Genomic DNA, 24,336 nt, shown 5'->3' with positions numbered 1-24,336 from the left:
CAGAGTGCTTGTTTAGCATGCAGGAAGCTCTGGTTCAGCCTGCAGCACTGAAATATGCAAACACACATAAAATAAAATGATATGGACTGGTATAGCAGTTTCTTAAAACATTAAATATGTATTTATCTTATGCCCCATCATTTATACTCTCAGGCATTTATCCCTGAGACATTTAAACTGAAAAACTGTTTTTTTTTTTTTTTTTTTTTTTTTTTTTGAGATAGGGTCTCACTTCATAGTTCAGACTGGCTCTGAACTTACTATGTAGGCCAGGATGGCCTCAGCCTTCTAAGTGCTGGGATTATAGGTGAACACCATCACACCCACCTTAATTTGCTTCCATTTTGATGTACTGACATAGGGGAAATGCTAGATGTCAACTGTATTGAGTTTGTGTTTCCCAAAGTTGAAGAGTGAATTCTATGAGGTTAAGAGTGGAAAAATTTATTGGAGGAAAGGAATGGGGGCTAGGAATAGGGGAATGGGAATGTCCTGAAAGATAGCAGAAGCTGGCTGTGTTGGTGCACATCCGTATGAGTTGAGGCTGCCCTGGACTACAAAAGTGAGTTCAAGGCCAGTACACAGCCAGGCCCTGTCTGGAAAAAAAAGCGAGAGAGAGAGAGAGAGAGAGAGAGAGAGAGAGAGAGAGAGAGAGAGAGAGAGACAGACAGCAGACACGCAGGAGGGGATCCCAAATGGGTTGACCTAAATTGAAATTCACACAAAAACCTTACAGAAAGCCTGGGAATGTAGTATAGTGGTAGAAAACTTGGCTGGCATGCCAAGGTCCTGGGTTAGATTCTCAGCACTGCACCTCAGCCCACTACCAAAAAAACTCAGAAAACAAAAAACCTGAATACAAATGTTCATACACTCTTACTTTTAATAGCAAGAAAACTAGCTTTTCTCTTCTTGGAACTTGTGTGGCTTGCATGGCTTACTAGAAAGGCTGGCTAGCTGATATTTTGGTGGGTCCTCACAGTCCCAGCATGGATGATTCTCAGGAGGCACTGGTTTTTCTCTCCTAATAGCAAGAAAGCTAGAAACAACCTAAATGTACCTCACCAGGGACAGATAAACACTCAGCAATAAAAAAGAATGAATATTTCATCCATGCAACAACTTAGATGAACCAAGTATTATTTAGGTAGCTTTATCCTCAGACAGTCACGTTATGAAAATGATTCTATTTACATAAATTTTTTGAAATAGGAAACCTATAAAGAACAAATTAATAGTTAAATGACAAGGAGAAGCAATTTGTGAATATAAAGACATAGTATAAAAAAGGTAGTATCAGTAATCTGTGGTGATAGAGCAGTTGTGTATCTTTGCTGTAGGAGTGGTTATGGACCCACACATAGGAAAAAGTTGCACTGAACTACATAAACACGAGTAAGTATGCAGGTTAAAAAAAATATAGTGATGCAGGCATTGTGGTGCAGGACTGTAATCTCAGTAGTTGGGAGGCTGAGGCAGGAATATCACTGTGAGTTTGAGGCTAGCCTGCACTACACAAGACCCTATCTCAAAAAACATCCCCCCCAAAGGTGAATTCTGAGGAATTTCTGTAATCTAGTTAACAGTAATGTACCAATCTTTTGGTATCTTATAGTTTGTCACCTATATTATAGCATGAATCAAATATTCATTCTTTTTTACTAAGTAGTACTCCATTTATGATGTTCATCCAGTCCCCAATTAGGTACTTTTAGGTTTTTAGTTTTCTTGTTATTAAAAATTAAGATTGTGGGGCTAGGCATTTAGCTCAGCGGCATAAGCACCTGCCTTGCAAGCAGGCAGTCTGAGTTCGACCCCCAGAACCGATAAAAAGGAAGAAGACAAAAAAAAAAAAAAAAAAAAAAAAAAAAAGAAATTAAGATTGCTATGGCCATTTTATTCAGGTGGTTACTACTTTGGTGGTGGGATGGGAGGGTCAGTACTGGGATTAGACCTAAGGCCTTGTGCCAGGTGAATGAGACACTTTTACTATATTTACAACTTTTTGAGTCCACGACTACAAAAATAAGTGGAATGTTCAGGACCAGTGTTTGGGAAGGTAAGCAAGGTGATTGTGACTAACTGGAACTGAAAATTATTTCTAGAAGTTTAACCTAGAAAAGATGAAAACTTATCATTTCTGCTGTCAGAACTCCTACAGTGCTCTTTCCTCTGCCCATTTTACAGTTGTTTCTCAATTACAGTGCTAAGCAGAGAACTAGATCTATCTCTAGAGACAAATCCATCGAATCTTAGCGCACTGGGTGTCTTCTCTAGGTCTTCTGCCTTTTTAGTCATCAGTTTCCCCATTGCCTAATACTGAGAGTCTGCTTCTTTGCTGCTAGAGGTGTTTTTAGCATCTGAATTTGATGCAATTGCAGATGTTAGAAGTTGCCAGAGGGCTGTCCTCCAGATAACTGTCCCTTGCTCCAGCTTATAGCACTGTTGTGTTGCAATTAGCATTCAGAAAATGCACTGTCATCTTATTAAAATTTATATTTTTCAGTGGAGAAAGCACATGGATAGTTAAAGAGTGAAGCGGTGGTTTATCCTCCATCTTCTTAGTTACCTGTGTCTAAATTAAGCTGAACCTTTGAGCCTCAGCTATTTCCAAACAGGCATCACGATCTACTAAGGTTAATGCCCGAGGGAACATTAACCTTGCAGACAGTAATCTAATTCAGTGTCATCACAAGTGCATAATGCGGGAGTTTGGAGTTTTGCCAAAAAGCACTATTCAAATGAACAGTCAGTTGGCAAGAGGTGGGAAGGTGGTGTGGACACGGGAAGGAGAATTCCAGAAATGGTTATATAGATAAATTAATAGCCTTTCTTTTCCCCTGAAGGTTATGTTTAAATATTGCGCTAAAAAAGTCTTCAGATAATTATGAAGAAATCATAATGAAGGTGTTGCATCCCACGGAAAGTTTCTGACACTCACGTTCGCTCAACATTTATTGAGCATCTTTCATATTACCAAACTGACCTTGTGCTAGGGTGGGGACCGCGAGATGAGTAATTGTGAGCCACTGCAGTATGCACAAGTACCTCGGGGCGCCTAATAAACATTAGTTGAACGAAGGCGCCCGGTGAGGTCACCATTGGGCGAAGGTCATTTAAAGCGCTCGCCGAGGATGAGATAACTGTACAGTCCCAGCTCCGTACAGACCGTTACCAAGCCTTCGCTGCTCTACAGCCAGAACTTCGGGTTCCAGGTGAACTCGGAGAGACTATGCTAGAACTCTGCCCCAAAATGTCCAGGGCTGGCTCGCTTTATGTTTTTCTGGGGTCTGCATCTAACTAGGCTGGCGAGTCTCAAGGGCGAAGTTTCATTTTCCCGAAAAGGTGGTATCTGAGGTGGCGGGGGGTGGGGGGAAGCACTGTAAGAGCGGATAAACGAAAAAGCCGAGAAACCCTGGCAGACAACCCTTCACCTCGGCTCTCGCCCCCTCTCCCCGCGGCCCGAAACGCTCCCGGACTCCAGCACTTCTGCCGGCGTCAGACAGACCGAGGCGGCAGGCGCGAGCACTCCCTCGTCAAAGAGGCTTTCTCGGTCGCGGTCTTCTTCCGACTGCTTTCCTCCTGGGCCCAACAGGGGGATCCGCAGCTCGGAGCCAGCTTCCTCGGCCGAGCTGCGCCGGTGACACGCAGGCGCCGGGACCGAAGCCACGTTGGGCTTTCCAGCCAGGTCTCTGAGCCAGGCGAGGGCGGGCGCCTCGGAGCGCGTCCCTCGTGCGGGGCTTCCCACAATGCACCGCGCCGGCAGCGGCGGCGACCGCGGCGACGCTCTAGCCGCGGTATGTCTGCCTCTCTACTGCTCTGGGAGGAGGAAGAGAAGGAGGAAGAGGAGGAGGAGGAGGAGGAGGGGGAGGAAGAGGAGAAAGGCGCAGGGGTGGGAGCTGTTGCGGGAGCTGCCACAGCAAAACTTCTCCCCCCTCCCCCCTTCCCCTCCTCTCACGGCCCCTAGGAAGGTTGGAGCCGCCGCCGCCTACAGTCGGTGACCGCGCGAGTCGGCGCCCGCCCGCGGTAAAGCGCACGGCCTGGCAGGCCCGGGCCCCGGGAGGAGGAGGGCGGGAGGGGAGCGCGCGGCGGTAACGGCCTGACCCCGCGGGGAGCGAGCGAGCGAGGCGAGGCGGGGGGCGGCCGGGCTGGGCGCCGAGGCCCAGGGGAGCGCGGGGCGGGCCGGGCCGCGGGCAGGCAGGGCGCGGACGGCTGGCTGAGGGCTTGAAGACGGATAATGACGGGGGTGGCGGAGGCGAGCGGGCGGCCTCTGAGGCCAGAGAGGGGTGACAGAGGTAGGGACGGCGGCGGGGTGCTCGCGCGGGGCGGCTGCAGGGCGCCGGGTGTGGGTGTGAGGAGGCCGGGGAGACACCAGGTCTGTGTCCGCCGCGCCTGGTGCAGCGCTTTCTGCACCGCAGGCCTCAGTCGCTGTCGCTGCCTAGTGTGCTCTTCGGGAGAAGGGCAGGGCAGGGGCTGGGGAAAGGGAATGCTTGCAGGAAACATAGTGGGGTGTGCAGAGGGGGAGAGAGGCCGGGGCACGAAGCCGGGGAGGTGGAGGAATGCAGGGGTGGCCGTGGAGGAGTCTCGAGGATTCTGGGGGGTGTTCATTGTGCAGCTACGTTAGGTATTTCATTATGGAAAGAACTGAAGCGTTTCCGAGGCAAGGAAAGAAGGGATCTAGGAGTTTCCACGAATAGAAAGCGTTTGAAAGAAGGAGTGCTAAATATTAGAGAATAGGCAGGGAATGCATAATAGAATAGACAGATGTGGCATAATTAGTAAATGCTAGCCCAAGGACTAAAGAGTTATTCCAGATGGGCCCGGATGGCCTCGTTCCGAACCTGTCTGGGCTCTTCAATAGATGACGTCTGGTAAGTGTGGGTCCGGCCGCGGTGGGGGTTACCGAGAACCTTCTTGTGTAGTTTGGTCTGAGACATTTTAGCCCTGCACCAGTGGGGATGAAACCTCTGAAGCAGACTTGGAAAAAGAGCCTGCCTGTGGAGATTCTTCGGACTGAAGAATTTAGGTTTTTAGCAGATTTAGAGTGCTGTCACTTACCAGAGCCTGGATGAACACTGTTGTGGCGCTGCTGGAATGGAAATTACTTGACTTGGTGGCGGCTTCTTCACTCTCCATTTATTTGGTCCAGTGCAGCTGGTGCCATATAATTCAGTCTGGATTGCAGTACCTGAGATTATACTCAGGTGAGGGAGGAGGGTGGCCCTTTGGGAGCTCTGTTTGTAGCTCAGATGAGCCTAGTTTGCTGGGTTGGTTCTGTACCTGTGGTGCTGGCAGGAGAGCTTTTGCCATTCATAATTCTCAGTGTACTGTTTCTCTGAGCCATGATGGTATTGAAAACACAGCTGCCAGCAAAACGTAGGCATGCAGGATGGAGGATCTCTAGAATATCTGTTTTGGTCCTAGGTTGTAAGGAGGTCAGGACTGTAGGATCCTGAAGAGACTGGGTGGGTCTAGAGCCAGACTGAAGGGATAGTTAGTATAAGTGTCAGGAAACGAACTGAGCTCTGGATTTGCAGAGCCCACATCAGAACCCATTTCCATTTCCTTGACAGAACCCTGGAAGAAACCGCGTTCTTTTTTTGTGGGGATACTTGTTATGTAGTCTAGCTGGCCTTGAATTTGCTGTGTAGCCCTGCCCTGACTGACCTCTCCAACTTGGAAGTCCTCCTGGTTCAGCTTCCCAGGGGAAATTACAGGTGTTTGCCACCATGCCTGGTTATAAAAATTTACCTGTATATTATTCACTTTGGTATTAAAAGGAGCTGTATACACATTTCATTGTAGTATTTCTTAAGCAAAAGAAAGAGTCATAAGTATGTTAATTGTGAAAAATTTTTATGGGAGTCGAAAGTGAAGAGATGAATGAGGAAGATAGGTATCTCTAAAGAAGAATGCTAATTGGAGTGCAAAGGGGTTTTCTGTTGTTATAGATTTTCTTATAGAAAGAAACCAGCATTGTTACTTTAAAAATTTGGAAACCTATCAGTCAGTACATTCAGATTTGTTCACTTGGTAAAAGGTAAAAGGACTTCATTTGCATTAGATCGTATGTTGTACCCATTTTTATGTCATAGTGTGAAAGGGCCAGTTTTTCTTCCCTTCCTCTCTTTAGGAATATTGTAAGTATAATGCACTCAAGTATAGTATGTCATTGTTTTTCTTGTTGTTTAAATTACAAAATAATACATGTATGTAATTCTTTAAATTGTTCTGAGGGAACTTAGCAGTAGAAAGTTATAGATGCTATTTTATCTGTCCAGCAGTGCCACTTTCCAGAGGTTACTTTTATTTTGTTTTTTGAGACAGGGTCTATGTAGTTCAGGCTGTCCTTGAACTCACTGTGTACCCTGGGCTGGCTTTACAGTGATCCTCCTGCCTCAGCCTCCTAATTGCTGGGATTGCAGGCTTGTGGCACCACTCCCAGCAGTGAGGTCACTTACCCTAATGATTATTTTTGTATTTCTTTTCATGCTTAGCATTCTATAGGTCTCCAAGTACTAGGCATATACCGTTACTGATTTATCAAAATGACATCAAGGAGTGATGCTGCCCAGAGTGGAAAGGATTTATATCATTGACCTCATCCCCCTTTTTCTTTTTTTTTCCTGATTTTGTAGTTGTCACTTTAGTTCTTTGATTGTATGTTTGTATTTTTAAATGATATGCTTGGGCCTTGAATTTAGAGTCCAGCTACTTGAGACTTTTGTCTCTTGATTTCCCCACTATGTTAGATGACGGTTTAGAATAGGACAGCTTTCTTGAAGTAGAGAAGAGTGTTCAGAATTAGGCTGGAAATACTGGGCAAATTAAAATGATGACAAAAAATGTAAATTAAACCAGTACCCATTTTGTTGTTGTTTTGAGATAGGGTCTCATTCCCTAGTCCAGGCTGCTTTGAACTCAGTATGCAGCCCGGGCTGGCCTTAAACTCACGGCAGTCCAAGCTAAGTTTTGAAGGATCAGAGTACAAGGCAGTCTAGCTTATATGAAACAGCACCCTTTTGGTTAGAAATAAGTTGCTTGGTGGTGAAATTGTTCATCCTGAAATTAGCTACCAGATTGCAGTGTTCTTTGACAATCTTATGGAGAGTTTTAGTATGTGGAACCTGGAAATGTGTTGAATGACCCCTGGGTGTTGTTTCTCAGATTCTGTAGCAGTTCTTCATTTTAGGAAGCAGTGGGGTAGATGCATGTGTCTTGAGGTGAAGTGGGAGAAGTAACAGAAATATGGGTAGGGGAGGGGTGGCATGAAGGCTAGAGTTTGATGTTAGTGATAATTTGTTGGGAATGCTAGAGAAACAATAAAAAATTCTGAGAGTTTTTGATTAAGTTGTTAGCAAGGTGTCCCTTACAGTGGTATGACTGAGATTTGTGGCACTTAGAAAAAAAATGAGTATATGTAAGTCACTGTTACAGTAGGAATATGTTGGAAAAAACTATACTGCTTGTATATTAGGATAATGTCATGAAATACGAGTGTCTTTGAGATCTGGGTATGAGGTACTTTTAAGTGTGATGGAATTTGTGGCCCTGTGTGCAGTCTCTGAAGCATGATTACTCAGTCCTGCTCCTCCATGGCTCTCCAAAAGCTTGTTTTGGAAGTCTTAATAACAACTGTATTCATATGTAGAGTTGAACTGCTAAATTTTATATTTACTTAACTAATGAGAATCACTCTTTGTTTTGCAAATAATAACTAGATTGTAACCTAGCCTAGAGTTGAGACTATTTAATCTTTGGGGAAATTCAACATTTTGTGTGTGTGTGTGTTTGTCTTACTTTGGTGGTTCGGGCTGACCTTGAACTCCTATGTAACCCACGTGACCTTGAATTCATGGTGATCTTCCTGTCTCAGCTTCCTGAGTGTTGGGATTACAGGCATTCACCAGCATGCCAGATTCTTGAGTGTTCAATAAATATGTGTTAAAGACTGCTGGAAAGTATATTTACTGTTAGTGATAATGGTAGACTGTGTGCAATTTCTTGAAGTACTGTGCGGATATTGTAGACAAAAGTGTGTGTGTGTGTGTGTGTGTGTATGTATGTATGTATTAGAAAGAGAAGGAGGGGCTATCTGGCTGTGGAGGGCCTTTACATTAAGGAAAGAACACAGATGACAGATTAGAATGGAACTGTAAGAATCCTTCAAAAATATTGAAGGTGAGGATGAAAGGTCTCTTCTATCCGAGGCTCGCTTTATCTGGAGTAAATCTGGTCTGGAGCAGGGGCACTGAGCACGGTGTGGTGCCTGTAATCCCAGCACTGTGGAGACTGAGACAGGAGAGTTGCCATGAGTGTAAGGCCAGCCCAGGCTGCTTACTGAGTTCAGAGCAGCCTGGACTAGGGAGTGAGACCCTATCTCAAAACAACAACAAAATGGGTACTGGTTTAATTTACATTTTTTGTCATTGTTTTAAATTATTGTTTTAATTTGTACTACTTACTACTACTTCTTCTTTTATTTTTTGCTTTTTTTGAGAAAAGGTCCAAAAGGTCCCCCTCTGAATCCAGGGCTGGCCTTGAACTTGAGACAATCTTCCTGCCTCAGCCTCTAGAATGCTGAGATTACAGGTGTGTACCACCATACTTCATTCTTTTTTGGGGGTAGGGGTACCAGGAAACAAACTCTGAGATGGGTTTCACCATGCAGTCCAGGCTGGGCTTGAACTCACTACATAGCCCAGGCTGGCCTCAAACTCACAGCAATCCTCCTGCCTCAGCTTCTTCATTCATTTTAAAGACAAAAAAAATTGAAGGACATTTCTTCCCTCAAGGAATTTACAGTATTTACATTCTTTTAGGGAGGGAAGACAGTTGTGAAATAATTCAGCAACAGTGTAAGGTTTCAGAAACTTGAGTTCAAAAAATGAGGCTCTTCAGATGGGAATTTTTTTCCACCGTGGTAGTCATTTTCAGAGGCAGTGCTCATATCTTTTCTGAGTTACCTTTGTGACTAAAGTATCTTTCTATATGATTTACCTAATTATTGTGTGCTTTTGGGAGAGGGTCCTATAAAATAAACAAAACGTGGTCCCTGTTCTTTTCGAGTTTATAATTCCTTTAGGATGGCACATTTATAAATAACACAAGGCATGATATTGGCTGAGTAATCTCATTGTTGTCAAATCTTTACTTTGAAAAGTTTCATTTTTAGAAATACTAACGCTCAGTTAATATATAATAGAGTAAATAAAGAATAATTTACTATTGTATTAATCAAAGTAATGGGAATGAGCCAGATGTGGTGGCAAATGCCTATAATCCCAGCATATGAGCCTGAGGCAGGAGGATCACCTCAAGTTTGAGGGCACTACATAGTAAGTTCAAGGGCAGTCTGAACTGGACAGTGAGACCCTGTCGCTAAAAAAAGAAGAAATGGGGGATGATATTCTTGGTTGACTTATTAACTGGTCTTGGAATACACCCAAAGAGGGGGTTGGAAATATTTTGGACAGTGGCAAGAGCCTCATATTAGTTAGCCAGGCACTAGGTAGGTGTTGGTGGAATGCATCAAATGCTTAGATGGATTGGATACGTGATAGCCTCCCAAGGTACCTTCTGTTAGAGGACCAAGCTGACTTGAAGATGTAAAGAAATTCTGTCATGTTTGTTAACAGTCACATTACCTTGAGCAGAGCCCTTCATGATTAAGCTCACAAATGACTTGCAGACAGTAAGTGCCTTAAGAAGTTCAGAGAAAGGAGCAGTGAATATTGGCTAAGATTTGGGGAAAGGATTTAAGTACATCATACTTTAACTAGATATTTGCAAGTATTCTTTAGGGATCTCAGAGAGAAATTAAATGGCTCCAAATTTCAGTTACAGGCCTAGAATGAACCTAGAATATGAATCTAGTTTTCACTAATGGGCGTTCTGCCTATTTCATTTACGCTACTCCTACTGGGTCGTTTATTTTTGTTTTTGACACAAGGTCTTACTCTGTAATTCAGGCTGGCTTTGATCTCATTATGTAGCCAGACTGGCCTCAAACTTGTAATGATCTTTCTGCCTCAGCCTTCTAAGTGCTGGGATTAGTGGCTTGTGCCACCACTCCTAGGTTGGTTTTTTTCCTTTTCACATTTACATTTGTGGGGTAGATGTTGAGCCCCTTGCAACAACTGTGGGGTCTGTTTCCATCTACATCCAGGATAACTTAGTTTTTTTTCTGCAATCAGATTTTATGGGTACATTAGACATACATACTAATCACATTCATCATAATTTGCGCCTGTACATGTTTTAACTTCTTTTTTTGTCGCATTCCCTTACCTCTACTTTTACGCCTTTCCCTCCCCATTTACAGAGACTTTGTAATTTTTCTTTTTTTCTTTATTTTTCCAGGGCAACTGTTAGTTCATCCTTTTCTGAGTCTGTGCCTTGCAAATTACTTGGTTTCTATGAGTGAAGAGCGTGCATCAACTTGGCCCTGTTAGCCTGGCATTTTGCTGTATGTTTTTCTCAAAGCTGCTTTTTGAATTATGAGTAGAACAGACAGAACTGAGGGCACGTCCACAGTTGAATAAGTGAGTGAATGAGAAGGTGTATGAGGTTTAAATTGTCTGTGTTTCCTGTGATTGTTTTATTAATTCTTAACTTGCCTTTTTCTACATAAGATGTAATAGGATTGATAAAAATGTATGTTGTAAAATGTATTAGAATAATTTGAGTGGCTCTAGCTGAACAGAAAAGGAAAGGAAAATCTGTTTAAAGAGTATAATATCAATCAGTGTGGATATTAGAGAACTAGGAGTAAGATGGAGAAGCAGGGAAAATGGTATCTGATAGATAATAAGATTGATTCTAAAAGAAGGAAACATGTTAAAGTATGACAAATAAAGTTTCGAGGAATGCATGAGAAAATGGAAGATAAAGGGGATTTTTTAAAAGGGCTGTTTGAGAAAGAAAGGTGGTAAAGCTATTTGGAAGATAAGAATTAAACAAGTTTGGAATGTAGAAATTACGTGATTTATAATTGAAGGTTTCAGAAAGTGATGGGATGAGTTTTCTTTAACAGATAATACAGATTATATGCAAACGCATCTTTGGATACAGTCAAGAATAGTCTTTTAGGACTTATATTTTAGAAGACAGAGCCAGACTTACAAATACCTACACTGTGATCACAAGTATATTAGAAAAATAATATTACTGAAGTTAGAAGGTGGAAAAGACATTTGACCAGGGGAGAACTCAGACCTGTATTTTAGTGGTATGAAGTGAAATTTTAGCTAGTCTTCAAAGAGAGGTAAGTCTGACAGGTTACTGGAGTATTCCAAACTGAGGGAGTAAGGTAGCATGGGTTTAGAGGTGAGAGTCCTACAACTTACAGAGAACGGAGAGTTAATTTTTAGTTTCTAAACTGTAATCCACTCTAAGAAGTGTGAGTCTCATTTTCACCTAATATACACATGTGTGAATGTCTGTATATATGTGTAAGAGAAAAAGTTCAATAATACAGTGGCTGTCCTTACCAGGTTAGTGACATGTGGATGTTACCTGTTCTAAAACAGTAACAAAGCACAGATGGCTGGGGATGGGAGGGAACCTGGTTGTCACCCACTGAACTGATTTCATGAACCACTAATTCGTCACAACCTGCAGTGTGGAAAGTTTACAAATAGTGCATAATGTGGTAGAAGGGAGGAAGAGTCAGTTGGGATTGATAGAAAATGAGTGACCTTGAAAGCTAAACCAAGTTTGATATGATGTAGTGTTGTGCTTAGTAAGCAAATAAAAGCTGGGTTTTAGTCTTGGCTCTTCTGTTTACTCACTCTGTGATTAAAGAGAATTACTTTCTTTTCGAGTCTGAGAATTTCTCATCAGGAAATTGATATCATACCTTGTTGTGTTATTGTGAGGATTTGAGGATTAAATTATATTAACATAAGATTAGAGTATGTTAATATGAGTCTCTTTTTTTTTGTTTTTGTTTTTTGAGACGGGGTCTCGCTCTGTAGTCCAGGCTGACCGAGAACTCACTGTGTAGCCCAGGCTAGCCTCAAACTCATGGCAGTCTTCCTGCCTCAGCCTCCCGACTACTGGGATTACAGTGTGCACTACCACACCTGGCAACATACATCGTTAATGTGCAGCTACTGAACTTTTTTGAGAATTGTGCCAGGACTATATATTTCATAAGTTTTTGCAGTGCTGGGGATTGAACCCAGGGCCAGGCGCATGCTATGCAAGGATGCTACCATGTGGAGCCCTAGACTGTTTAAGCTGACTGTAATAGCTGTACCATACAGAAGGGAAGTATGGTGGTAGAGTACAGCTGGAGGTTAGAAGACCCGTTAGGAGCCTGGCCGAGAAACTAGGAATTGGGGTTAGTTAGGGACCGGTAGAATTACAAATGAGGAAAGGGGATGTGATTTGAGTGGGGACACTGAAGACTGGGAAAGATTCACACGGCAGCAGCTGAAATCGAATTGCCTGTTTTGATAGTTTAGTGGGGCACATTAGAGTGGTACACATTAGCCTCTATCTCACCTCTGTGATAGCAGTGTAGTGCTGTGTGATTTTAAACTTCACACAACTGAAACTATACTTCCGTGTCTGGTTTCTTTTTCTCAATAGTATGTCTGTAAGGTTCATCCATGTTGCAGATAGCAGTAGTTCATTCTTTTTCATTTCTTCCTTAGGATTCCTTTATTTTAATAGACTGATGTTTTATTCCATGATTTTTGGACATTGGGTCGTTTGGCGAAGACTAAGAAGTTTTAACTGGACTCAGGATGGAGTGGGGAGCACTGATTCACGGTCTGGATAGGTTGACCAGTGGAGGAAAGGAAAAGTTAAAAGATGCTCTAGCGCAGTGATGGTTTGTTTCAAAGATACAAAGAGCCTGTTGCAGTAGGTCAGTTCCCCACCAACTGCTTTAGGGCTTAATATCCTAGATGACTGAGAATTGTGCCATTAACAGAATTAACTGGATTAATTGGCAGAACTATCTTGGTGTTTTAAGACACACTAACCATTTAACATGAAAGGCACCAAATGGAAGCATCCATGGGAGTCCTCTAGCTAGAGGATTGGAGCTAAGAAAAGAAGTCCAACAGAGACTTAGAGTTGCCCACATGGGGCTGACAACTGAAGCTACTGATTCAGGATTTGCTAGAGTGCTGATGGTTTTGAAATTTGGACAGATAATTAAAGTTTTTATTGAAGTAGTAGTTGAAGAATTTAGGTTAAAAGATACCAATACACCAATTTCTAAGGAATAACTTAGATTGTAGTAGATGTTGTTGGCTTAAACATTAGTTTTGGAAGCTGGGGGAAGATATTTATGTGAAGAGTGAAAATGTTGAAGTAAAGTGTCAGATCATGAGCAGGAAAGAGTCTTGAGGGAGAAGAAGCAATTAGAGATTAAAATTGCGGACCGAAAGTCAGAAAAGAACATGCAGAATTGAATGCTGTGCTTATGCAAACCCAGGTAGGTAGTTCAGGCCAAGAGAACACAGGACTTAGGCGGTGAGATTTCAAACAATTTCCTCCTCGCCCGGTCTTCAAGAGAGCAATTAGAGACCCGAGTGCGTGGAGGTTACTGAGTGGGTAGGAAGAGTATGAAAACGGATAAGGAACTGTTTTAAGGAGTTACTTAAAAAGGAAGGACACCTTTCCTCAGAACTGGAGGCAAGAAGTAACGGGGGGATGGACAGTGCAGCATTATAGAAGCTGGAAAGAGGATCACAGGTGGAGCAGGTGTGACTTGAGGGAATTTTTTATGAAAAATTGAATATTTGATGGGATTAAGTATTTAAATATGAAGCTGTGGATTAGTTAGGCAGCTGGAGAGTTGTGTTTGGAATAATCTTTTGAGGAATATTGCTGACCTTGTGTGGTGTTAACACTCACTATGTGGGTGTAGAGAGGGGGCAGCGAGTGCTGTTGTTCCCTGGGAAGTCGGGTGTGCATATAGTGAAGGTCATAATGTACTGCAGAGGGCATAATAAAGTGACTGACAGACAGGTTTCAGTTATGTGATGCCAAATGGTAACCATGAGCTTGTGTGTAACTACAACATGTATGGCAGTGAGTTTTGTTTTGTTTTTTAATGCATCTCTAAGTTCTAGTGCTTTGGAGCGATGGCCTGCTTTCAGTGGGTATGTGTGACTAACTGCAGCACAGGTGCAGATTTGAGGAGCCGAGGCGGGTCAGAGTGAGAAAAGCACATCAGCATCATTGTTGAAGTCATTAGGAATAATGGCTGGATTTGGGGCGAAGCAGAATTGAAGTAACTAGGGAAAATGATAGGAAGGTACTCTGGTAGTTGTTGCAGAAGGGGTGCTTTGTGTGACTAATGTGAACTGCAGAATGATTTTTTAGTGGCAGAAACAGTGGAAGTGGCCCTAGGGAGCTAGCCGCAGGAAGACTGTTCATCAAACTGAAAGAGTAGGAGAGCGGCAGAGCTGGGAGGTGCGAGAAGCAGGTCACAGGAAAAGCCAGGTGAGCCAGGGCGTGACCGTCCGCGGGAGCTATACAAATGTAAACTGGGGTGGTGCACGTGCTGTAATCCCGGGACTTAGGAGGCGACACAGGAGGACCGCGTGACTTCAAGGTCAGTCGGGGATACCCAATGGCTTTAAGACCAGTCTGGACTGCATAGTGAGACCCTGTCTTCAAAAAAGGAACAAAAGTCAAACAGTTCTTTTGTAGCATGGGACCTGAAAGAAAGACATGGGTTTGTACATTCACTTGTTCTTCTAACTTCTTTATAAAACAAATAGTACAGAATGAGAACCACTGTACTGTGCTGCTAGAAGTCCATCCGAGAGGTAACCGAGGGTTAGAAGCGAGACACTCAAGAACGAGATGGGCATGTGACGCCCCCAAAAGATGGGGGGCGGTTGGTTGACAAGGGCACACAGGCAAGTTAGTAACAGCGGACGGGAGTGAGCCTAAATGTAATTAAAGTAAGATGTCATGCTGCTGAGGAGATGACGACCCAGGACAGACATGGGTCCAGAGTGAGGACAGTGCCGTAGGACATGGTACCACGAGATGGCTGGAGGTCTAATACTGCCTCTGCTTTTCTCTTTTGTTCAGCATGACTTAATTTTCTCTCTTTTTCTTGTGATGTTTATCTGTCTGAGTTACTTTCCTGTTGCTGAAACACAATTCCTGACACCCACAATTCAGAGGAGGAGTTTATTTTGGTTCCCAGTGTTTAGAGAACTCTGTGCGTAGTCTGCTGTCCCCAAGGTAGGAAACACGCAGTGGAGGGGTCGAAGGAGAAAAGCTGCTTCCATCAGGAGGGCCTAGAAGTGGGGAAGGGAAGAGTGGAGAGAAGGAGCCCTCCTGGTCACCCCCCAGTGACTTTGCTCAGCCGGCCAACCTCTAACAGCACGGGCATCCCTGAACTCATCGGCAGACTCTAAAGTGTCGCATACCTGTAATCCAATCACTTTCCAAAAGCCCGGTCTCTGAGCACAAGAGCCATTTGGAGGACAGTCTAGATTTAAACCATAACAATCTCACTTTCTTAAAAATAAAATACAAGACTGTCTTGCGGGTTTGTGCTTGGTTGGCAGAATCTTCCTGAGCTTCTCCTTATTCTCCTGTCCCAGCCTTCCAGGTAGTTGGGACTAAGGCAGGTGCCACTCACTGTTCCAGTTTACCTCAGGTATTTGGTAGTGATGTTAGAAGCTTATTGTGTCTTTCCATTTATTACTTAAATATCGTGCTTCCCAGACATACAATTCTAAATAAGTTTTCTTGACCTGACTTACTTTCTATCTTTCTTTTTTTACAGGGTCTTGCTCTGTAATTCATGCTAGCCTTTAACTCACTATGTAGCCCAGGCTGGCCTTGAGTTTTAACAGCAATCCTCCTGCCTCAGCTTCCTGAGTGCTAGAATTACAGGCATGCAGAACCATCCCACACTGGTCCAGTTTTTTTTCGAGACACAGTCTAAATATTATAGTCCCAGTTGGACTTGAACTTGCTATGTATCACAGGCTAGCCTCAAATTTGTAATCCTCAAGCTTCAGCCTCCCAGGTGCTCTAGGCACAAGCAAGCATCACCACACCTAGCATCATTTTTGTCAAACTTTGTTTTTCATCACCTTTTAAATACTTACTTTCTAGTGCCTTCCTGACTGAGGTTTTTGAAATTGTCCGTAGGTGCCTTGCTCTGGTCCCAGCAATTGATGTTTTTAAAAACATTAAGGGACCTATGCTCTATGCTTCAAAAAAAATTTGTCTTGTTTTTCTCACAAGACAACTTTTTTAACCTGAGCAGAGAATACTTTTCCTATCCAGATCAGAGTTTTTTATGTTCGTTTTAGAGGGAACATAAGGCAGAAACCAAAAGTGGCATTGAGAAAAACATGACAAGGCACCCCATGGATATGTGGTCCAGCTTTGCTTCAGGGTTAGTCCTGGCATGCAGCCCTGGGGCAGTCGTCCCTTTCCCTCTAACTTCATGTAGTAACTCACCAAAGGTAGTAAGAAACACTTCTCCACTGGGCTGCATGCTGCGCTCTGGGCTCAGGACGTGGCATAACATGTAGCACCTTGCCTACCTGTGCTAGAGTTGTTTCCAGGACCAACTCAGACATGCCAGGGCCTTTTGAGGGGGCTGTGTGCTGATGGTTGGTGGTGTGTGTGGGTTAAAGTAAGAATGAATATTTTACGGAAGATGTTTGTGTTGGCAAGGATTACTATAGAAATGGAAAGATGATGTGTATTTTTAATGATAACTTCCTTTATAATTTACATAGATAATTGATTTAATTAGATAGGGTCGAATGCCTGAAAATCTGAATTGGCATAGAGGAGTTTTCCTTGTAGATTTGAGAAGAGCCCAAATCCCAGGGCTTGTTCTGCAGGGTCCTGTATATGTGTGGTTGTCTATATATATGTTTGGGTAGATACACACAATGATAGAATTTGTTCAGTTAGGTTATATAATTAGTCTTTAGGGAAATGGTGAGGAATTGTGTATGATTCAGGTGAATTGTTAGGGAATATTAGGAAAAATTGCTGTCAAAAATTTTGCGGGTTGGGGCTGGGGATTTAGCTCAGGAGCATAAGCGCCTGCCTTGCAAGGACTGAGTTCGATCCCTGGTACCGATAAAAAAGAAACAGACAAAAAAAAAAAAAAGTTTTGCGGGTATATTTAGGAAATGCGTTTTTCAATGACAGGTGGCCTTTTTGGAATAGTTTCATAAAATTTGAGGCAAGTGTGGGGAAGAATTCTATGTTAAGCTGGCAAATGTTAGCTTTGAGGGAATGAGGAAACAGTCTAGAAAAAATGCAGTGTTTGAGAGAGTTATTTATGAATTGATTTGGTAGGAGCTGGTAAAAATTAAAAAAGTTTTGGAGAGATTTTGAATAGCTAAATGGGAGATGTAATGGAAGAGATTATGAAGCTTGTTAGTATGAGAACAGTAGGTTTCAAAACAATAAGGTGGATAGTTGGTTTAGAAGTCTTTTTCTTTAGGGAAAAATACCGCTGTGTAAGGCATGGAGGAGGAGGAGGGCGGCCGAGGGAAGCAGCTCCTGAAGGGAGCTGTGTCGGGGTGTGCGTGTTGGCAAAGCTGTGTTCTGAAGCGTGCTGGTGCACTGTGTGTTGTGACTGGGCCTGTGAGGAAAGGGTTCCTGGTTGGGTCCCCGCCCGCCCGCGCGCCCGCGGTTCGGAGGTGGGCTGTAGGCGCCGGGTGGATGCGGACGCGGGCCCTCGCGCCGCTGCCGGGGGAGGCGCCTCCGCCGTGTCCGCGCACACCGAGCGCGCCGGCGCCCTGTTGTGGTGTGCGGCAGCGGGGAGCGCGGGCGTGCGCGGTGCGCGGTGCGGGAGGCGGCGCCGGCCTCTTCCGGTCGGTCGGCCCGGCGAGGGCTGGCGATGCGGCCGCTCTGCGCTCGGCCCGGCCCGCGGTGCAGGTCTTCCGCTGGGCTGGACTGTGTTGAGCGACCCACGGTGTGCGGAAACATCGGGCAGGGGGCTTGGTTTACCAGACAAGCACTGTTAGGTTTTTACTTAGAATCAAGCAAAAATGTATGCTTGCACTTTCCTGTTCGTGTTACCTGCGTGTTTAGTTACCAGAACAAGCCGAAGGCCTTTCCAGAATTAGGCTACGGGGCAAACTTTTGCTGTCCAGAGTTTGCCAACAGTTCAGTGTCAGGGAAGAACCCCTATAGTAGACAAAAAACTAGTTAGGAAATGCAAAGCCGAAGCTCTTTCTGCAGCTTGAATTTAAGTCAGACTGTTTATTTTATATAATAGTTATGATTTGATGACTTCTTTAGTTTGCATATAGATTTTATGATACTGGGAATGGTGTAATTATTGAGGACATTAGTAAAGGCATCATAGAACTTTGAAAGTTCAAGTATGTTAAATGTTGCTATAAATCCGATTCAGATTTGTAAATTTAATAAATCTAAAAATACGTTTGCAGTTGTCCTTTGGGTGTCGCAGGTAGCCCTGCGTTTACACTGTGATGGTGGGCAGTTTTACCATATTGTCAGCATAGTATGGGTGTAAAACCTTAAGCTGCGTGGAGGATTTGCTTGAGATTCCTAGCCTGCTTCGCAGCTGGGAAGAGACGCTGATTCTCTTATTCCCAGTCTGGTGACCTATCCAAGAATAGACTAATGAAACTGGGTATTTGTCTGGAAGAAAATATGGCTGAGTAGGTTTTTGAGTATTGAAGACCTAAAAGGTGAATTTAAGAATGTTTAATTTCTGTTGAGATGTTAAGTTTAGATGTAATTTCTCTGCACTGGATTTCTTTAAAAATACAAGGACTTGTGGGTATTCCTCTGGGTTCCTTTCAATGGAATTTGTACCACATTTACATTTGATTAAAATAGATGCTTAAGGTATTTAACTGTGGGTGAGTGTATTTTTCACGTGGGTATCTTCAATGGTTAGAGAATAACAGTAATTTGAGAATGTTTATCCTTCTGGAAAATGTAAGGGAGGAGAATTATGTTAACTTAATTAATTTCTGTTTAAAACCTTTGGGCCTCTTTATTGAGAATACTTAACAAAGTACAGATACCTGTGGATTTTCTGCACAGCTTTTTATATTCTCATTACTGCTGTGTTGGTCACACATGACAGTAACTGGTGAAGGGTTTTTCCTCTGCCTGTTACACAAAGTCCTGTGATTCTAGGGGCCTGGTAGTTGTACTCTACCACGTCCACACCCGATCCCCACCCACCTTTTTAAAGTTTTGAGTCAAGGTCTCGCTGCTGAATTACCCAGGCTCGTTCTTGATTTGTGATCCTCTAACTTCAGTTATCTGTGTAGCTAGGGTTACAGTTCTCTGCCACTGGGTGCTGGCTGCATTTTTACAGAGTCTTAGTTAAAAGTGGAATTCTCCTTTGTTGAAAATTCTCCTAGCTTTTTACTACATTTCCTCCTGTATCACAGAAGATAAGCAGTCTTCTTTCCTCCTTCCCATCTTCAGAAAGTCCTGGAACATTTTGTCCAATTCAGAAGTTCTTAAACCAGAGGTGAGTTTGGCACTCTTTGGAGACACCTCCTTACTTCAAGCTAATCTGAACTCCTTGTAAAAAAAAATAGTTCTGAGACAGAATTTTGCTAATCTGTCCGGGCTGCCTTCAAACTAACTTCTTAGCTCAGCTGCCTGAGGAGGTGGGACTATAGGTGTGGCCCGCTGTACCTAGCTGGTGACAGTTTTTGATTGCCTTTCTGGAAGAGGCTACTGCCTTTTAATGGGTTGATGCCAAACTTCTTGAGTGCATGTGATAGATAACCTCCCTTTTGCCACAGTGGAAGGAAGGCCCTGGGTTCAATCCCTAGTACTGTACCAGGAAAAAGAAAAAAAAAATTAGCTGTTGCAAAATGTCAGTAGTGCTAATGTTATCTCTACAAACTCAGTTATGAATCACATTCTTCCAAATGACTTAAACTTATGTAAGTGATTATAATGTGATTGGTATCTCTGTATCATATATTGTAAATCTTTCCCCAAATTATCCTTAGAGGGATATCAGATGAAGTATGTTAGAGCATCAGAATGCAAGATTTTGGAGACAGAAAATTAAGTATAACTCCTTCACTTTATAGATGAGGAAACTGAGTTTCAGAAAGATTGTGTATGACTCAGGGTCCTACAGGTAAAGTAGAACACAAGTTGTTCATTTTTTAAAGTTTTATATTACCTTTTGAAATTAATATTAGCTATGTTACTGAGGAAAGGGTATTGTATCATGCTTGATACATAATTAAAATGGAAAAAATCAAATTAAAATTTTTAGTAATTGCATTGTGAGAAGTAATGTTGCATTATTTTAGTGAATTTTTTAGTTTTATATGTATTTCTTCAATATGGCATGTTAATCATTGTGCATTTTTTAGTATCTGCTTTTTAGGAAAATCTTGCAAAATTTGAAAATACCACATACAGTTTTAAACAAAACAATTTTGAGTTTATTATAAAATTGTAGGCCCCCTCCCTTTGTTAAAGGCTGATCTGAAACTTCAGGGTTCAAGCCATCTGCCTACCTTAGGCTCCCAAGGAGCCCAGACTACAGGATGTTAGTCACAGTTTCTAATAGAGACCCAAGTGGATTAGTAAGATGTTTTGTTATACTTTAAGCATACAAATTTGACCTGTTGGGTGAACGATACTTTAATCTTTGTGTTGACCATATATTTGTTTTTAGCAAGCTCTCTTTGGTTAATTTTTTGTTTTTTAATCGGTACCAGGGATTGAACTCATGATTGCGTGCTTCCAATGCAGGTACTTCTGCCATTGAGCTAAATCCCCAGCCCCTCTTTGGTTAATTTTTTAGAAAGATTTTGGCACCTTCAGGTGAATTGTAAGTGGATGAAATATAAAGTTGATATTTAGATGAAATATTTTCCAGCACAGAAGTTATAAGTAAGATTGTTTGTGTGTTCGCCTTTTGTTGTTGTTTTGAGGCAGGTCTCTGTAAGTCATTAAGTTGCTAGGAACTCGGTCTTCTTTCAGCCTCTCACGTGCTAGATTTACAGGTCTATGCCACCACGCTCTGATTACCTTTTTAAAAACAGAGAAAGACATTATTTTCTAGAACTAAATTCATGATATAATTGACAAACAGCAAAGTAAAATTGAGTTAATTTATATTATGTGAGTTTTTAATATGTTGTCAATCTTTTATTAGAGAAAAATTTAAATAGAGGAAAGGATAGCATTATTAGCTCTCACATCCCATTCCCTAGTTTCAACCATTGCTGGCCAGTGTCCCCCCCACCTCCGTACCACGGATCAAACTCATGACCTTGCACTTGCCAGACAGGCACTGTGCCACTGAGCTATATCCCTGGCTCCTTGGCCAGTGTTCCATTTATACTCGTGCCCCCTAGCTGTCCCTAGATCTGTACTTTGTCATTTCCTGAATGATATATAGTAATATATCAAACATACTTTGGCCATTCACCTGTTGAAAACTTTTGGTATATTCTAGTATTTTGCTATTGAAGGGGTAATGAATATCTGTATATAAACAAAACTTATTATCTGTAGTATAAACAAAACTTTATTTTTCTGAGATAAATGCCCAGAGTGCTGGGTTGTATGGCAAGTACATGTTTGTTTAGACAATTTTGAAAGTTGGGTTGTAGATCTAGCTTAGTGGCGGAGTGCTTGTCTCCTGCATGAGGCCCTGGACTCTTCCCCAGCACTATGGAGAGTGGGGAAGGAAGCAGTCTTGTTCCGCAGTGTCGTTTGTATTGTTTTACGTTGCCACCAGTAATGTAGGACAGCTGTGTTTTCTGTGACCTTGCTGGTATTTGATATTATTTCTACTTTTATTTTTACTTACTTTTTTTTTTTTTTTTTTTTTTTTTGGTACTGGGGATCAAACTCACAACCTAGTGCTTGAGAGGCAAGTGCTTATGCCGCTGAGCTAAATCCCCAGCCCTCTACTTTCAAATTTTAACTGTTTGACTATGTATATATTGGTTTCTTTTTGGAGTTTTAATTTACACGTGTCTAAAGGCTTAATGATACTGAACTTTTAAAAAATGTATGTACTTACTTTTTAGCCAGAACTTTTTTTGATGATATGTTTGTTCATTCTTTTGCTCCCCTTCTAGTTAACATTTTAGTTTTTACTGTTGAGCTTTGAGATTCTTTAAATAGCCTATAATTAAGACTTTTGTTAGACATATGGTTTGCAAACATTTTCTCTGTCTGTAGTTTAATTTTGTTTTCATTTAATTTTGATGAAATCCAGTTTATTTTCCTATGTGGAGGATGCTTTTAGTGCCAAGTCCAACAACTTTGCTGAGTTCCTCAAAGACTTCAGCTGTGTTATCTTTTAAAAGTTCTAGTTTTATGTTTCACATTTAAATTCACAATATATTTCAAAGTTTTGGATGTGGTTGTGAGATGTAACATTTTTGTTTTTTGGCGTGTAGATATACAATTATTCTGGCATGATTTGTTGAAAAGACTATCCTTCCTCAATTGAATGGTTTTTATTCCCTTGTCAAACATATTTGTATTGATCTTTTTTTCTTCTTGAGGTTCTGAGGATTGAATCCAGGCCCTTTGCATGGAGCTATATCCCCAGCCCTTTTTGATTTTGTTGAGAGAGGGTGACTAAGTGCCCAGTCTTAAGCAGAGTACTGGGATTGTAGATGTACTGTGCTGTGCCGTTGATTTTTGTGTCTAATCTTTCTTAGAGAACTGCAGTCTTTTTTTTTTTTTTAAAGACAGGGTCAAAAAAAAAAAACCCTTGTTCAAGCTGGCCTTGAACTCATTGTGTATCTTAGGCTGGTTTCAAACTCAGGGCACTCCTCCTGAGAGGAATTGGTAAGCTATATGGGCCCCGTGCGTTTGACCAATTGAGCAACTTGTGGACTGTTTTGAAAATAGTCTTACCATTTTACAGTTGACCAGCACTCTCTGAGATGCCAGTTTTCCCTACCTCCTTGCCAACACTGTCTTTTTGGTTATAACCTTGTTACTCAACTGGTGAAGTGGTATTTAAAAGTGATACCACATGCATTTCCTGACACAACTCCTAAAATCCTTGGAATAGCAAAAGCAATGAGTTTCTTCTGTATGCTAATGAGTAGACTGAGGTTGATCACCCCTAGGTAGCTTTAGGGTGGGAACTGATTTTAAAGTTCCTAATCTTAAAACCAAGGCTTGATGTAATGAGTGGGACTTGGAGCTCTGTCCTTCAGTTTCTGAGAAGAGGGGTAAAGATGGGAGGGTTATCAGTGGCCAGTGATGTAAGCAGTTGTGCCTTTCTGCTACCTGGTCTTCACAAAACATCCCTGAAGGACTGGCTTTGGGGGGTCTCTGGAGGTGAACTTGTGGAAGAGTTTCCTGGAGGGTGTTCCTCCTGAAGTGCACATGGACGCCCTGTGCCCCTTCCTCAGATCTGACACTGTCTTTTCTCCATCTGGCATTTGCCACTATCCTTTGTTATAACCTGCATAGGAAGCAAGTAAGCATGAGTATTAATGAGCCAGTAAGCATAAATATCTGTGAGCAACTCTAATAAAGTAACTGGACTGAGGAGCAGGTTATGAAAACCCACATTATGTAGCAGATTAGTTAGGAACAACCTGTAATTGGTGTGTGAAGGTGGGATCAGAGCAGTTTATCTCTTTACGTAGATGTGTTTAATTACTTTTTTCTCCTTGCAGACAAAATACCCGAAGTCAAGGAAGGAAAGGTTTATTTAGCTCACAGTTCTTAGAGGTTTCAGTTCATACTTGGCTGGCTCCAAGGCTGGGTGGCTCATGGCAGAGGGCAACAGTTCATGGTAATGAAAAACAGTGAGCCGTGAGGGAGGAGCGTGGAGAGAAGACTTGTGTCCCTTGTGTTGTGTGTAGGCACCTGCCCTGGCAGACACCCATAATCCCAGCATTGGATCATGAATTAATCACAAATTCTGGAAGCCTGCACTCATTCCTGTATGAGGCTTTGGGGGGACATCCAGACATAAAACACAACAGTAGATAATAGGATAATTTAACTTAATTGAAGGACACTCAACTGCTGAATATAAAGACCTGATGGCTTGGTTGTGGGGAGCCCCCTACATGCTTGATGGAGATAGGGTCACAGCCTTCTGTGTTAGCTGTGGTAGTGCGGGGATAGTAGAGGCAGTTTCGATTTGTCAATCTGGTGGCTGTGTTGTGGATCTTTTCATATGCTTCACATTTACTATAGCTTCTTTACTTTTTTTTTTTGAGATAGAGTCTTACTTTGTGATCTAGGCTGGCCTTGAACTCACGGTGTAGCCCAGGATGGTATTGAACTTGCTGCAGTCTTCCTGCCTCAGCCTCCCAAGTGCTGAGACTATAGGCATGAACCACCACACCCAGGCTTTTGTTG

General features: G+C 42.5%; 1 protein-coding gene across 14 annotated transcripts in view; it reads left to right on the top strand.

Annotated features, from left to right (window-relative positions):
* Nucleotides 1-3,853: 3,853 nt before the first annotated feature.
* The window catches only part of Znf148 (zinc finger protein 148), a 136,879-nt gene continuing 116,396 nt past the window's right edge, over nucleotides 3,854-24,336 (top strand). For 9 of the 14 annotated variants that reach the window (XM_063225123.1, XM_063225120.1, XM_063225126.1 and 6 more), the window contains exon 1: nucleotides 3,871-4,026. The gene's annotated coding sequence lies outside the window, so the exon portion shown is untranslated. Of the gene's footprint in view, nucleotides 4,027-4,568; nucleotides 4,872-8,505; nucleotides 8,593-10,362; nucleotides 10,545-24,336 lie in introns of those variants that run through there. The other 5 variants (XM_063225132.1, XM_063225131.1, XM_063225129.1 and 2 more) reach the window with 5 other exon arrangements.

This window comes from Cavia porcellus, unplaced genomic scaffold (assembly GCF_034190915.1).
Source record: "Cavia porcellus strain 051 isolate PalLab524CR breed Dunkin Hartley unplaced genomic scaffold, mCavPor4.1 scaffold_15, whole genome shotgun sequence".
Lineage (NCBI taxonomy): Eukaryota > Metazoa > Chordata > Mammalia > Rodentia > Caviidae > Cavia > Cavia porcellus.
This window is presented reverse-complemented; position numbering and strand designations above follow the sequence as displayed.